The sequence below is a fragment of the Cavia porcellus genome, unplaced genomic scaffold (assembly GCF_034190915.1).
Source record: "Cavia porcellus strain 051 isolate PalLab524CR breed Dunkin Hartley unplaced genomic scaffold, mCavPor4.1 scaffold_33, whole genome shotgun sequence".
NCBI lineage: Eukaryota > Metazoa > Chordata > Mammalia > Rodentia > Caviidae > Cavia > Cavia porcellus.
Genome location: NW_026947516.1, coordinates 5,758,733 through 5,773,398, shown reverse-complemented (window position 1 = coordinate 5,773,398; position 14,666 = coordinate 5,758,733). Strand labels below are relative to the sequence as shown.

Below are 14,666 nucleotides of genomic sequence, written 5' to 3'. Positions count from 1 at the left end.
ATAGAATTCCAGAAGTTAGGACAGAAGAAATAGGATGCAAGAAATAGAACTCAAGAAGGAGAACACAGGAAGAAGGATTCAGGAAATAGTACTCAGAAAGGAGAACACATTAAGTGGGATTCAGGAAATAGAATTCTGGAAGTAGAACACAGCAAGGATTCAGGAAATAGAATTCTGGAAGGAGAACACAGGAAGTAGGATTCAGGAAATAGAATTCTGGAAGTAGAACACAGAAAGTAGGATATAGGAAATAGAATTCCAGAAGTTAGGACACAAGAAATAGGATGCAAGAAATAGAACTCAAGAAGGAGAACACAGGAAGAAGGATTCAGGAAATAGTACTCAGAAAGGAGAACACATTAAGTAGGATTCAGGAAATAGAATTCTGGAAGTAGAACACAGCAAGGATTCAGGAAATAGAATTCTGGAAGGAGAACACAGGAATTCGGATTCAGGAAATAGAATACCACAAGTACAACACAGGAAGTCGAATTCAGGAAATCGAATTGTGGAAGTCGAAAACAGGAAGTAGGATTCATGAAATAAAATTCTGTAAGTAGAACACAAGAAGTAGGATTCAGGAAATAAAATTCTGGAAGTAGAACGCTGGAAGTAGGATTCAGGAAATAGAGTTCCGGAAGTAGAACACAGGCATTAGGATTCAGGAAATAGAATTGTGGAAGTAGAACACAGGAAATAGGATTCAGGAATTCGAATTCTGGAAGTAGAACACTGGAAGGAGGATTCAGGATTCAGGAAATAGAATTCCGGATGTAAAACACAGAGTGTAAGACTCAGGAAATAGAACTCAGGAAGGAGAACACAGAAAGTAGGATTCTGGAAATAGAATTCCGGAAGCAGAACACAGGAAGTTGGATTCAGGAAATTGTATTCCAGAAGTTAGGACACAGGAAGTAGGATTCAGGAAATAGAATTACGGAAGTAGAACAAAGGATGTAGGATTCAGGAAATAGAATTCCTGAAGTAGAACACAGGAAACAGGATTCAGGAAATAGAAATCAAGAAGGGGAACACAGTAAGTAGGATTTAGGAAATAGAACTCAGGAAGAGAACACAGGAAGTAGGATTCAGGAAATTGAATTCCAGAAGTAGAACACAGGAAGTAGCATTCAGGAAATAGAATTCTGGAAGTTAGGACACAGGGAATAAGATTCAGGAAATAGAAATCAAGAAGGAGAACACAGGAAGTAGCATTCAGAAAATAGTACTCAGAAAGGAGAACACATTAAGTAGGATTCAGCAGAAAGAATTCCAGAAGTAGAACACTGGAAGTAGGATTCAGGAAATAGAATTCCGGAAGTAGAACACTGGAAGGAGGATTCAAGAAATAGAATTTCGGAGTAGAACACAGGAAGTAGGATTCAGCATATAGAATTCTGCAAGTAGAAAACAGGGAGTATGATTCAGGAAACAGAATTCCAAAAGTAGAACACAGAAATTACGATTCTCCAAATTGAATTCTGAAAGTAGATCATAGGAATTAGGATTCACGAAATAGAACTCAGGAAGTACAACACAGGAAGTAGCATTCAGGAAATAAAATTCTGGAAGTAGAACACAGGATATGGGATTCAAAAATAGAATACTGGAAGAAGAACACAGGAAGTAGGATACTGGAAATTGAATTTCGGTAGTAGAACACAAGAAGTAGGATTCAGGAAATAGAATTCAGAAAGTAGAACACAGGAAGTAGGATTCAGGAAATAGAATTTCTGAAGAAAAACACAGGAAGGAGGATTCAGGAAATAGAATTCCGGACATAGACAACAGGAAGTAGTATTCAGGACACACAATGATGCAAGTAGAACAAATGAAGTAGGATTCAGGAAGTAGAACTCAAGAAGGAGAACACAAGAAGTAGGTTTCAGGACATAGAACTCAGGAAGGAGAACACAGGATGTAGGATTCAGGAAAAAGAATTCCAGAAGTAGAACACTGAAAGGAGCATTCAGGAAATAGAATTCCTTAAGGAGAACTCACAAAGAAGGATTCTGGAAATAGAATTCCGGAAGTATAACACAGGAAGTCGAATTCAGGAAATACAATTCAGGACGTCGAACACCGGAAGTAGGATTCATGAAATAAATTCTGAAAGTAGAATTACACAAGAATTAGGATTCAGGAAATACAATTCCAGAAGTAGAATGCAGGAAGTATGATTCAGGAAATAGATTTCCAGAAGTAGAACACAGAAAGTAGGATTCAGGAAATCGAATTCTGGAAGTAGAACACTGGAAGGACGATTCACGAAATAGAATTCCGGAAGTTAGGACACAGGAAGTAGGATTCAGGAAATAAAATTCCGTTAGTACAACACAGGATGTAGGATTCAGGAAATAGAATTCCGGAAGTAGAACACAGGTAGTAGTATTCAGAAAATAGAATTTCTGAAGTAGAACACAGGAAGTATTATTCATGAAATGGAATTTCGGGTGTAGAAAACAGGAAGTAGTATTCAGGACACACAATGCTGCATGTAGAACACAGGAAGTACGATTCAGGAAATAGAAATCAAGAAGGAGAACACAAGAAGTAGGATTCACGACATAGAACTCAGGAAGGAGAACACAGGATGTAGGATTCAGGAAAAAGAATTCTGGAAGTAGAACACTGGAAGGAGCATTCAAGAAATAGAATTTCTTAAGGAGAAGCCACAAGGAAGGATTCAGGAAATAGAATTCCGAAGGTACAAAACAGGGAGTCAAATTCAGGAAATAAAATTCAGACCATCCAACACAGGAAGTAGGATTCATGAAATAAATTCTGAAAGTAGAACACAAGAATTAGGATTCAGGAAATACAATTCCAGAAGTAGAATGCAGGAAGTAGGATTCAGGAAATATATTTCCGGAAGTAGAACACAGGAATTAGGATTCAGGAAATAGAATTCCAGAAGGAGAACACAGGAAATAGGATTAAGGAAATTGTATTCTGGAGGTAGAACACTGGAAGGAGGATTCAGGAAATGGAATGCCGGAAGTAAAACCCAGGAAGTAGGATTCAGGAAATAGAACTAATGTTGGAGAACACAGGGAGTAGTATTCTGGAAATAGAATTCTGGAAGTAGAACACAGCACGTAGGATTTAGGAAATAGAACTCAAGAAGGAGAACACAGGAAGTATGTTTCAGGAAATAGAATTTTGAAAGTAGAACACAGGAAGTAGGATTAAGGAAATTGAATTCCAGTAGTAAAACACAGGAAGTAGGATTCAAGAAATAGAACTCAGGAAGGAGAACACAGGAAGTAGATTTCAGGAAATTGTACTTCAGATGTAGAACACAGGAAGTAGGATTCAGGAAATAGAACTCAGGAAGGAGAACACAGGAAGTAGAATTCAGGAAATAGAATTCCCAAAGTAAGACACAGGAAGTGGGATTCAGGAAATAGAACTCAGAAAGTAGAACAGCAAAAGCAGGATTCAGGACATAGAATTCTGGACGTACAACACAGGAAGTAGGATTCAGGATACAGAACTCAGGAAAAAGAACACAGGAAGTAGGATTCAGGAAATACAATTCCGGAAGTAGAACAAAGGAAGTAAGATTCAGGAAATAGCATTCCGGAAGTAGAACACAGAAAGTGGGATTCAGGAAATAGAACTCAGGAAGTAGAACAGAGAAAGCAGGATTCAGGACATAGAATTCCGGAAGTTGAACACAGGAGGTAGGATTCAGGAAATAGAATTCCAGGAGTAGAACACAGGAAGTAGGATTCCGGAAATAGAATTCCCTAAGTAGAACACAGGAAGTAGGGTTTAGGAAATAGAACTCAAGAAGAGAATGCAGTATGTAGGATTCAGGAAATAGTACTCAGAAAGGAGAACACAGGAAGTACAATTCAGGAAATAGAATTCCGGAAGTAGAACACAGGAAATAGCATTCTGGATATAGAATTCCGAAAGTCGAACAAAGTAAGTAGAATACAGGAAATAGAATTCCAGAAGTAGAACACAGGAAGGAGGATTCAGGAAATAGAATTCCGGAAGTGGAACATAGGAATTAGAATACAGGAAATAGAACTCTGGAAGGAGAACACAGGAGGTAGGATTCAGGATATAGAATTCTGGAAGTAGAACACAGCAAGTAGGATTCAGGAAACAGTACTCAGAAAGCAGAACACATTAAGTAGGATTCAGAAAATAGAATTCCGGAAGTAGAACACAGGAAGTAGCATTCAGGAAATAGAATTCCAGAAGTAGAACACAGGAAGTAGGATTCAGGAAATTGAATTCCGTTAGTAGAACACAGGAAGTAGGATTCAGGAAATAGAACTCAGGAAGGAGAACACAGGAAGTAGGATTCAGGAAATAGAATTCCGGAAGTAAAACACAGGAAGTGGGATTCAGGAAATAGAACTCATAAAGTAGAACAGAGAAAGCAGGATTCAGGACTTAGAATTCCGGAAGTTGAACACAGGAAGTAGGATTCAGAAAATAGAACTCAGGAAGGAGAACTTTGGAAGTAGGTTTCAGGAAATAGAATTCTGGATGTAGAACACAGGAAGTAGGATTCTGGAAATAGAAATCCGGAAGTAGAACACAGGAAACAGGATTCAGGAAATAGACCTCAAGAAGGAGAACACAGGAAGTATAATTCAGGAAATAGTACTCAGAAAGCAGAACACAGGAAGTACGATTCAGGAAATAGAATTCAGGAAGGATAACATAGGAAGCAGGATTCAGGAAATAGAATTCAGGAAGTAGAACACAGGAAGTAGGATTCAGGAAACAAAATTTCTGAAGTAGAACACAGGAAGTATGATTTAGAAATAGAACTCAAGAAGGAGGCCACAGAATTTAGGACTGAGGAAATAGAATTCAGAAAGTAGAATACAGGAAGTAGGATTCAGGAAATAGAATGCCCGAAGTAGAATACAGGATGTACAATTCAGGAAAAAGAATTTTGAAAGTAGAATACAGGAAGTAGGATTCAGGAAATAGAATTCTGGAAGTAGAACAGAGGAATTATGCTTCTGGATGTAGAACTGTGGGAGGAGAACACAGGAAGTAGGATTCAGGAAATAGAATTCTGGAAGTATATCACAGCACATAGGATTCAGGAAATAGAACTCAGGAAGGAGAACACAGGAATTAGGATTCAGGAAATAGAATTCAAGAAGTAGAATGCAGGAAGTAGGATTCAGGAAATAGAATTCCAGAAGTAGAACACGGGAAGTGGGATTCAGGAAATACACCTCAGGAAGTAGAAGAGAGGAAGCAGGATTCAGGACATAGAATTCTGGAAGTAGAACACAGGAAGTAGGATTCAGGAAGTAGAACGCAGGAACAAGAACACCGGAAGTAGGATTTAGGAAATAGAATTCTGGAAGTAGAACACAGGAAGTAGGATTCAGGAAATAGAATTCCAGAAGTAGAACACAGGAATTAGGTTTCAAGGAATAGAATTTCGAAAGTAGAACACAGGAAGTAGGATTCATGAAATTTAATTCAAGTAGTAGAACATAGGAAGTAGGATTCAGGAAATAGAATTTCGGAAGTAGAACACAGGAAGTAGGAATCCGGAAATACAAATCCGTAAGTACTACACAGGAAGGAGAATGCAGGAAATAGAATTCCGGAAGTAGAACACCGGAAGTAGCATTCAGGAAATAATATTCTGGAAGTAGAAAACAGGAAGTAGGATTCAGGCAATAGAATTCCGGAAGTAGAATTCAGGAAATAGAACTCGGGAAGGAGATCACAGAAAGCAAGATTCAGGAAATAGAACTAAGGAAGTAGAATACAGGAAATAGGATTAAAGAAAGAGGCCTCATGTAGGAGAAAACAGGAAGTAAGATTCAAGAAATAGAATTCTCAAAGTAGAACACAGGAAGTAGATTTCAGGAAATCACATTCCGGAAGTAGAACACAGAAGCAGGATTCAGGAAATAGAATTCTGGAAGTAGAACACAGGAAGTACGATTCAGGAAATAGGACTCAGTAAGGGAGCTTTAGATCAATTATTTGAAATTATATTTTGTTAGTCTAACACTTCCTTAATTTCATTAGTTATATTCCTTTGAATGTCTCATTTTCATAGTATAAATATTTCCAATTAAAAACAATAGTGTGGGCTGGCGGAGATCCACCAGCACCTGTGAGGAGGCTGTAGAAGGGCAGAGGAGGCTGGGAGCGTGAAAGGGTTTCCAACGCGGCCATGGGGCCAGGGAGCCAGGTCGCAGGGTCGGGGAGTAGGACAGGGAGCCCGGGTCTGGCGGGGTCTGCCAGGGGTCCGTGCGGGCGCCCTAGGGGGTGCAGAGCCTGGGTGCGGTGGGGCGGAGGCTGCTACAGCCACGCGCGGCACGCGGGGCCCTGGGTCTTGGAAAGCAGCGTGGGTCCGGGGTGCGGGCCGCAGGAGGCCCACTGCAGCCGCGCGGGGCCGGGAGACCCACCTGGTCCGTGCGGCGACAGTCAGCTTGGCACAGCCTAGGTGCCAGGGCATGGCGTTTCCAGGCGCAATGGCTGCTCTGGCCCAGATGGTGGCCTCTGTGTGGCCTCCAACTTGCTGGGCTCCACGTGTCCCCGGGCCGCCAGGTGCGTGCCTTCTCTGAGCCATCTAGCGTGCACCAGTGGGTACAAGGGGAAGGGGCACACATGGTCTGGGGTTCACTGGCCCCTTGGTGATTTGCCCCTGTACCAGCCTGCGTTTCGGGGACTCCCTCCTGCAGCCTGTCTTGGAGGCAGCCAAGGATCCCAGGGTCTCCTAGGAAACTGCCGAAACCCCTAAACCAGCAGCACCCATGCCTGTGGCAGGGAGTCCTCAGCCACCCACAAGGGTGCTCAGAGGGCACGGGGGTGGGTTGGGGTGGGGATCCCCACTCTGCTCTGCTCCACACCGCACTGCTAGCCCAGCCAGCCCAGCGAGGAGGGCAATCAGGGATCCTGAGCTCAGGCCTGGCCTGGGCGCTATCAAGCCGGACCCCAGACGGACTGTGACCTTGCGCCCCAGCTCTCTCACGTTAAGCTCACTTCACAGGTGCAGGTGTGTGTGTATGCGTGTGCATGACTACCCATGCGAGTTGGTCCCAAGCACTGGACTTCACACAGGCATCTCCTGAAAGTTACATCAGTCTGAAAAAAAAGTTTTACCAAATGATATTTTCTAGGTGAGAGGAGAGTGGTTTTCCTGGAAAAGCTTCCTACTTAGTATGAAGACTCCTTTAAGAAGTGATGGTAGGGGCTGAGGATTTAGCTCAGTGGCATAAGCGCCTGCCTTATAAACAGGCAATCGTTAGTTCGATCCCTGGTACCGATAAAAAAGAAAAAGACAAAAAAAAAAAGTGATGGTAATGGTTAACGAGAGTGGGTTTCATTTGACCCTAATGCCACCCTGTCAAGCCTCATCTTCTGTCTTCCCCTGGACTCTGGGCTCAGGCCTTCGCCCATACACACTGTGAATTTGGTCTCCTCGCCCTGGGAGTGCAGTAAGGGCATCCTGGTGGCCCTGAGATCCCTTGGATCCCCGTGTCTGGAGCTAGAGGGACAGGGGAGAGAGTCGTGTTCCCCAAATGCCATTTAGAGATTACAGAGAGGGAGCCTGGCCCTGCCAATCAGAGTGACCTACCAGTAATTAATCCCATCAAGGTGTGTGAGGACCTGTGGGGCCAGTATAATAGGACACAGGCATGGGGCAGCAGCTCTAGGGAGTTTCCCACACATCAGGGAGGTGGTCAGTGTTGTAGCCCCATGATGTTGTTTGTTGTCAAGGGGGGGAGGGCAAGATGTCTGTAAGAGAGCTCTTTATTTAAGCTAGTACCCAGTGGCATAGAGAAGATAGAGTTTGCAAAGCTGTGCAACTAAATCAGAATTTTGACAGATTTTTATAGCACATTAACTGAGTGACCTGACAGAGCAGGAATTAGGAAGGCCTTTGTTTCCCTTTGCTTGAGGTCAGAGATGTTTCACAGTTGGTAGTAGGCCTTTTTATTTTTTCTTAAGTTACAGCCCTTGGTGAACAAAGGTTGACACATCATCATTTGTCTCTTCACAAAGGGAACAATGGTTGACACAGCAAACAGGTTACTAAGGTGATGATGCATACAGAACAATATGGCACACCTCAGTTAATTTATAACTAATGTGGTTGGTGCTCTGGGTACATGGTTACTAGGGTGATAAGCATAGAGCATAACATTCCCCCTGATTTTTGTCAGTGAACCAAAAGATTGGCTCATGGAGTTTTCAAGTAGCGGTATCTGTTCATAAACTTGTGTCTTTAAAATCATGAGTTTTATGAATCTGAACTTTGACATAATTTACTAATTCATTTATAATGTAAGGTCCAATTGTTAAACAAGTAAGTGAGATTGACAGAGGCCGGAGGCCGTTGTTATTAACGTTGTTAACCATGGAGATAGAGAAAACCATCATTCAAATCAATTCTGTTCTGAGATCTGTGCCATGTTGGAACTTAGGATGCTGGAAAGCCAAGCAAGCATTTCCCCTCCCTGGTAAGTAGCTGCGGTGTGGCAGACTGCAGCCCTTCCAGGGGGAGAACCACCAATGTCTCCTGAGATTCATGCCATGTTGGAGCTTAGGACCCTGGAAAACCAAGCAAGAAGCATGCCTCCCTGGTAAGCGGCGGCACTGTGGCCCTACCAGGAGGAGAACAACCAGTGTCTCCTGAGATCCACGCCATGTTGCAACTTAGAATGCTGGGAAGCCAAGCAAGCATTTCCCCTCCCTGGTAAGAGGCTGCAGTGTGGCAGACTGCACCACTTCCAGGGGGAGAACCACCAGCAGCTCCTGAGATCCACGCCATGTTGGAACTTAGGACTCTGGGAAACCAAGCAAGAAGCTCCCTTCCCTGGTAAGCAGCAGTGATGTGGAAGACTACGGCCCTTCCAGGGGGAGAACCACCAGTGTCTTCTGAGATTTGCACAATGTTGGAACTTAGGACCCTGGGAGACCAAGGAAGCAGCTCCCTTCCCTGGTAAGCGGTGGTGGTGTGGCCGGCTGGGCCCTTCCAGGGGGAGAATCACCAGTGTCTCCTGAGATCTGTACCATGTTGGAACTTAGGACCCTGGGAAACCGAGCAAGCAGCTCCCCTCCTTGGTAAGCAGCAGTGGTGTGGCAGACTACAGCCCCTTCATGGGGAGAACCACCAGTGTCTTCTGAGATCCACACTATGTTGGAACATGCGAAGCAACCAGCCTGCCTCCCTGCTAAGCAGTAGTGAAGCTACTGGTGCATGGTCCACAGTCAAATATCCCACTTTCCTTACCCTACTTCTTCTGTCCCCCCATTAGCAAATGGGAACCAGAAATCTGAGCATCACCTGGGAGATTGACCATAGCAAATAAGGGGGATTTCCTTCTGCCATCTCTTTGAAGGCAAATATTTTTGTAACTGTTTTGCTCTATTTTGATTAATGGTACTGCTCTATTCAATATTCTGTTTTGATAAGTTCTGTAATATTCTGTATTTCATTTTATTTTGATATATGTGGTTGAAAGAACAACTATTGTAAAGATAATGAAATATACTGTGATACTTATTACTGTTATCCCGGTAACTTGCTGTGAAGTTCTGTACCAATTGCACTGTACGATTTTAGTTGGCTTTATTCTGTCTTGATCTGTTGTATTTTACTACTTTCAAAATAAAATTAAAAAACAAAAAAAAAAAAGTAGTGTGGGGTGTGGTGGTGTATGTCTGTACTGTTGGCTAATGGGCGGCTGAGGCAGGAGGATTCCAAGTGTTAGGCCACCCTGACAAACTCAGACCCTGTAGATAAAACAAGGGTGGGGGGGGGTTGCTGAAGGTATAGCTCAGGTGTTTGGGCTTGCCAAGCCTCTGTGTGAAGCTTTGAATACAATAGCCAATACCACAAAACAAATAATAGTACAAATATGATAAAGGAAAAATATCATACAATTTTAAATTGAGAAACATTTCACAAGTTTTTAGCATCTATTTAATCTATTATATGCTGATTTTTTTTGAGACAGAGTCTTCCTCTGCTGTTCAGAGTGGCTTTGAACTCAGTAGCAGCTCAGGCTGACCTCAAACTTACATTGATCCTCCTGCGTTAGCCTCTCAAGTGCAGGGATTACAGTGCCACCACCACCTCCCTTCCCTGCCTGGTGCTGAATATTTTTAATTTAATCTCATATTTAGTTTCCTACAGTGTGGTTTAATATTTGGAGGTTAAATAGATATGGAGCTTTTAGTGCAGTTATTTTTTTCAAATTTTTGGTTGCTATGATTTCTATCAGTGTTAGAACTGCATTATATTGATGTACTGTACATCTTTACTCCCTTGATTCTTTACCCCCTTAATTAATAGACGCCTATATATTGCTTTTGAGTTTTCTAAATTGGTAATAATCAATCTCTTTATTATATAATAAGAGATCTATTATATAAGATTTTGTTTTTGAGACAGGGTCTTGTGTAGTTCAGAAACTCATTGTGTATTGAGGCTGGTTTTGGACTCATTGTGATCCTACTGCCTCAGCCTCTTGAGTGTCAGGGTAATTACCATGTGCCACCACACCCAGTTTATAATAATTTTCTTTTCTTTTATACCAGAAATTGAACTCATGACCTCATGCTTGCCAGGCAGGCACTTATGCTGCTGAGCTAAATCCTCGGCCCCACAATGAGATTTTCTTGATCAGCTAGATCTAGATATTTTGTGCTAACTATATATGTAAAAATTGTTAACCAGGTACTGTGGAGTGTGCCTGTAATCCTAGCTATTTAGGACCCTGAGGCAGTAGGGTCACGAGCTCCAGATGAGCCTGGGCAACTTAATGAGAACATGTCTCAAAGTATAAAAAGAGCTGGGGATGTCACTCCATGGTAGAGCATCCTTGGGTTCATTCCTCAGTATTGGGAATGGAGTTTATTATTGTTCTGAAAGGACTGTGATCTTTCCTACTCTAAGCCAAGATACGTTTGGTATTTCTACAAGTATTTAGACTGATATCTTTAGAGATCCTGCCAGCCCTTGCAGTGCCTTTACATAAATTGAGAAAAGTTCTCTCACGTGGGTGGAAGCCAAGGTTTGTTCCTTGGCAAGTAGAACATAGACACTTCCTTGACTACCTTACAAGTAATCAAAACACCCATGTCTTGTCCTGAGTGTAGTTTCCATATTAGAATAGTTTCTGAAAGTGCTGTGACTATTAATATCTTGAAGTCTTAGTAGAATATTAGTATCTTTGAAGTGTACAGACTGTGTGTTTTAGCATCTGTGCTCTTTAAACTCCCGTGTGTGTCATGCAGGTAGTTGTTTGTGTGTCAGCTGGATACCGACACAGTGGTGCTGTTGCAGAGGATGGTGAATTATATACATGGGGCGAAGGAGACTTTGGAAGACTAGGTAAATTTTTTTTTAAAAAATTAAAGCTATTCTTGCAGAAAATAAAAATGATTAGTTACTGAGAAGCTGTGAGAATAGATATATAGACCATTTATTATGTTAATTTTAAGCTCAGGGGCATATAGTTTTTATACCTACAGGCTCATGCTGTTATGTAAAATGTAATTAAATCTAGTAAGTTTTTAACCTAGAGCTTATATTATGGCCAGGCACTGTACAGCTTTAGGAATAAGAGACATACCTTCATGATATGATGTTATAATCTACTGGGTCATGGAAACAAGTTGATACAAGCATGATTCTAGCACCATTAATAGAATGTCAGATGCTTCACTGGTGTCTGGATGCCCCAGTTGTTCTACTGAATGACTGATTAAGAAGATGCTAGGAATGATTCCACTTGTCATATTTAAATGCACTTCAAAATAACTTGTGATGTTTATTCTACTTTTGCAATGATTTCCTATAGAAAAGGAGTTAACACTGCTTCTTCATTGTGTTTTTCATGTAAGGTCATGGTGATAGCAATAGCCGTAACATTCCAACGTTAGTAAAAGACATTAGCAATGTTGGAGAGGTTTCTTGTGGCAGTTCACATACTATTGCTCTGTCTAAAGATGGAAGAACTGTGTGGTCTTTTGGAGGAGGAGACAATGGTATGTAAAAAATTATTTATCAGTTGCTTTGGCCTTTCTTCTTGACTTTTTAAAAGATTTATTTAAAAAAAGATTTATTTTTCAGTGACATGTTTGTAGTATAGAAAAACTCCACATGAACAGAAATAAAAATTAAACTCTACTCCTACCAATATTGTCTTAACTATTGTTAACATTTGGTAGGTAGACTTGCATATCTCTCTCTATATATATCTACATATACAAACACACACGCAGAAATATTTATATGTATGTCTCTATTGATGTATTTAAAAGCTAAAGTAGACATGTGTATTTTCATAGATATTTTATAACCTGTTAGATTTAATGAGACTTTTTTATCAGTATCAGGGATCGAACTCATGACCATGTGCTTGCAGGTGCTTGTGCTGCTGAACTAAATCTCCAGCCCAAATGAGACTGTTTTTTATGAGTATCTTTTCTATATCAACCAATGTCCTATTAACAGTTGTAAAAGGATCGATATTTTCATGTGTCTTCAGTATGATTTATAAACTGCCTTCCAATTGTCGAGTACCTACATGGTTTGTGGTTTTTTCAGTATTAAAGCATTGCAATGAATGACTAAATCATTGCTCACTTTAATTAGTCACTTCCACTAGCAGTGTGAATGCTCAACTGCTTGTATCCCTCAAAAGTGTAGATACGAAAAGTAAATTTCAAAGTGCGGAAAGTTTTGTCTGTAATCCAAGCATTCTGAGAGGTGAAGTGGGAGAATTACAAGTTTGAGCCTAGTTTGGACAATCTGGTAACTTCACAAGATCTTTTTAGAGACAGGGTCCCACTAGCCTTGAATGAATTTAGTATCCTGAATTTGCAATGATTCTTCAGTGTCAGCCTTCTGAATGCTGGGATTATAGGTGTGCACCACCATTCCTGGCTTCTTCATGAGTTTCTGTTTCAAAATAAAAAACAAAATTTGGAAAAAAAGCTGGGGGTGTAGCTCAGTGTGAAGGCCTTGGATTTAATCCTCAGTACCTCACACACTAAAGATAATTTTAAAAAGTTTATATTGAAAATAACTTGTAGTTTTAAAAAATTACATGAATACATATTTTTGTCTAGAAGCTACGTGTTAGCTTTTTGTTGTTTATTTGTTTTTGTTGTTTTTGAGGCAGTGTCTTACTGTGTAGTTCAGGCTGGCCTGGAATTTACTATGTAGCCCAGGATGACCTCTACCATACTTGTGAAGATCCTGCTACCTCAGCCTTTCAAGTGCTGAGATTACAGGTGTGCACCACCGCATCCAACAAGAACCTGTGTATTGTTGAAGTTAAGAGATACGGCCATTAAAGGGGAAGAAAGAAAAAAAAAAAGACTTTTCCATATCTCTTTAAAATGATTCTAATTGCATGAGGTTAAGATACAGAAAGTGATTAGTAGCTGGTTGGTAACTTTCTTGTAACAAAAATGCTCATTTGTTAATAAGCTTTGTTGTCAGTTTTCAACATCTGTCAGATAAGTGATGAAAAGTTTAGAGCACTTTGTCAACTTTAATATTTATAACAGAATATGAGGTCTTTAGAATAAGTAAAATGCTTAACTTGAAAATATGTTTGTTTTTTATAGGTAAGCTTGGCCATGGTGACACCAACAGAGTGTATAAACCTAAAGTTATTGAAGCTTTAAAAGGAATGTTCATTTGCAAAGTTTGTGCTGGGAGCCAGTCTTCACTTGCTTTGACATCCACAGGGCAGGTAGGACTAAAGAATGACTGTAAAATAACTATAATATTTCAAAGGCCGTGATAGCAATTATATTTAAATTTTGAAATTAAAAGAAATATATTTTTAGGCAGCACACTGAAATATAGTATTTTTTTAAAAAAATATTTGAAGTATCTGAGAAGGAATCAGGTTTTCTGAAGTGGCCTGTGTAATCTAGATAAATTTTCCTAAAACCCTCCTGTCCCCCCTCCCCAAGATTGAATCCAGGGCCTCCTACTTGCCAGGCTATATCTTCATGCTCCTGTTCTTTTTGTTAAGCTGTTTTTGTAAAATCATGTAGTACGCAGCTCTCCTTAAGCCTTTCCCAAAAATCATAGATAGGGGAAGAAAGCAACCACAAAACTTGATGGAATCAGTGATGTGAACTAAAACTTCAAGGTGATAAGAGAGTAAAAAGAATATTTCCATGTGAAAATAATCTGGGAAGATTAGGTATTTCTGAGAAACTAGGTTAGTCAGAGTTAGGCAAGTCAGAATTATATGTTGTCTAAAGTTTTGGAACTTTTCACGTATGTATGGACTCTTCCTCTGTTTGTGATAAGGAGGGACTGAGAAAGGTAACAGACAGATAGTATCCTCCCATCAGTGATGGCACTGAAAATGTGAGCCCATCAGTTACCTTCCTGAAAGTAGGAGCCTGTTATATGTCAGGCAGAGAAATAAAAATGTTTTCTTACAAATCACAGAGCAGACAATCAGCAAAACTGAAATTGGCGTGTAATTTTTGAAAGCCTGGAATGCCTTGTATCCTAAAAAATTTGCCTCAAACTAGTCATTGTCTTGTATTTAATTACTTTAGCCTGTTTTTCTTTTACATATTTCTTACCGTGACTTTTATGATAAGAATCCATGAATTGAAGTCAAAGGTATTCACTTATTTGCTATATTGCTATGGGTAAATTTCGGATCTCA

The 14,666-nt window shown here is 40.5% G+C and overlaps 1 long non-coding RNA gene across 1 annotated transcript in view; it reads left to right on the top strand.

Annotated features, from left to right (window-relative positions):
- LOC101788420 (uncharacterized) overlaps positions 1–13,764 on the top strand; it is a 103,969-nt gene extending 90,205 nt beyond the window's left edge. Inside the window, exons 4-6 of the long non-coding RNA XR_010045416.1 lie at positions 11,254–11,350; positions 11,863–12,006; positions 13,597–13,764. This is a non-coding gene — a long non-coding RNA (uncharacterized LOC101788420). The remainder of the gene's footprint in view (positions 1–11,253; positions 11,351–11,862; positions 12,007–13,596) is intronic.
- Positions 13,765–14,666: the final 902 nt, after the last annotated feature.